Source organism: Coffea eugenioides, chromosome 2 (genome assembly GCF_003713205.1).
Source record: "Coffea eugenioides isolate CCC68of chromosome 2, Ceug_1.0, whole genome shotgun sequence".
Classification (NCBI taxonomy): domain Eukaryota; kingdom Viridiplantae; phylum Streptophyta; class Magnoliopsida; order Gentianales; family Rubiaceae; genus Coffea; species Coffea eugenioides.
In genome coordinates this window covers 38198584-38200572 of record NC_040036.1, presented here as the reverse complement: position 1 = coordinate 38200572, position 1989 = coordinate 38198584, and the positions used below count along the sequence as shown (strand labels likewise).

Sequence of the window (1989 nt, the reverse complement as noted above, 5' to 3'; positions counted from 1 at the left end):
GAACAGTGCATGAACCATTTCTGAAGTGTACGCCTGACTAGAATTTCTCCAATTATTTCTGTTAATTAATTAATTTTTCGCATTTGATTTATTTAGTTCATTATCATTTAATTCTAAAACCCCCCATTTATCTTGACTCAAAAGAAAATAAATTTCTCCCCAATCCCTGAGGAGACGACCTTGCTTGCCACTATCTACCAGTTAGTGAATTTAGTCAGATAATTAATTCTGGTATATCGGATTAAGCAAACTCTTCGCGAACAGAAGTAACCCATTGCACACCTAGAGTCCCTGCTCTAGTATTTAGAATTGATTATTGACTGCTTTTGGTGGTAGTTAGATTTTATTATTATTATTACACAGACATGGCACCTGTCAGCACTACTAAAACTCCTCTATTATTTAGACAATCAACAAATCAGAGGAGATAATACTAAGCTAAAATTTGAAAGAAAATAGATAATAAAATCTCCTTAGATCATGATATCCTTCACTGCTCAAACAAGTGCAATTTTTAAATCATTGATCACTACTATCTCAGCTAGTTATGACACAATTTTCTTATGCATGTGAAATCCAATCTCATAGTAAATCAACTATGCCTACTCTCGTGGTTATAAAATTAGTTACGAGTTCATTTTCTGCTGTGAAATTACATGAAATAATGTCACAAAAGTCACAAAAGTGCATCTCTACTCTCATAAGTGTACTCCTTAGTTTTTGTACTTTCTTGAACTAGTGTCAAATTTCAGTTATCATCGCAAATCTAACACCTTAAAATTATCACAATTAATGGTCAGTTAATCATGATTATAAAAGCAAAAGTACTAAATAACTTGTTGAAAATAATAGTGTCAAATAGCCAAACAATAAACACAAAATAAACACAAATTTTTCTACTTTAGTTATTTTTATTTTATTTTTTAATCTTATTTTACTTCTAGTTCTTCACTTTTAGTTTTGATTTTTCTTGCTTAGGAGCTTGGTGTATGACCTGATCTCAGAAAGGTGATTTGGATTTTGACCCAGAAATTGAAAAAACTGCAAAGTATTTGAGGAAGTAAATTTGCTTGCAAAAACAAACTTTGCAACCATCTTTATCAGGATTCCATATTACCTTAGAGATAGCTGAGTCGAGCAATTCTAACAACGAAGAGATGGCTGACGAGAATAGAATTAATGGCAATAATCAACAACAAATAGTGCAACCACCTGCAGGACTTCATCTTCGGGAAATCCAAAGTCCTGTGATTGCGGCTTCTCCCTACTGCATCAGGCTAAGTGACAAAGCAAGGAACTATGAGGTCAAAACGATACACTTTAGCATGTTGCACGCTTTTTATGGTTTAGCCAATGAAAACCCACTCTCCTTCATAAGGGAATTTTATTCAGTAGTCCAAACTTTCCCTTTGAATAGAGTCTTAGAAGATGACTTATGAATGAGGTGCTTCCCTTATTGTCTCAAGAATCGTGCAAAATCTTGGTTACTTCATCTACCTAAAGGATCTTTGAGGACATGAGAAGATATTTATAACATCTTTATAACAAAATACTACTCACCTCAAAAGACCATTGATTTAAGGAACAAAATTTGCACTTTTTCTTAGATAGAAGGAGAGCCAATACATGAGGCATGGAAGTGCTTTAAGCTACTACTTTCTCAATGTCCTCATCACCAATATTCATTAGCATTGCAAGTTCAATTTTTCTATGATGGGTTGACGTTAACAACCCAAAATATGGTGGATATTGCAGTAGGAGAGTAAATTGGTGACAAAACCCTGAAGGAATTAGTTAGTCTCTATGAATTGTTAGCCAACAATTCCCAATAAAAAACAATTCGAGGTTAGAGGGTAGGAGTGCATGAAGTGGATGTGCCACGGGATTTGGGTTCACAGGCTACTAAATTCAGTCATCAGATGCAACAGCTCTTAAATTGAGTAACTCAATCTCATGAATCATGTGCTTATTATCACATGGATGGGCATT

The 1989-nt window shown here is 34.2% G+C and overlaps 1 non-coding gene across 1 annotated transcript; it reads right to left on the bottom strand.

Annotated features, from left to right (window-relative positions):
- Positions 1-1574: 1574 nt before the first annotated feature.
- On the bottom strand, positions 1575-1681 carry LOC113764270. The gene has a single exon (XR_003467550.1). It is a non-coding gene; the product is annotated as a small nucleolar RNA R71 (small nucleolar RNA).
- Positions 1682-1989: the final 308 nt, after the last annotated feature.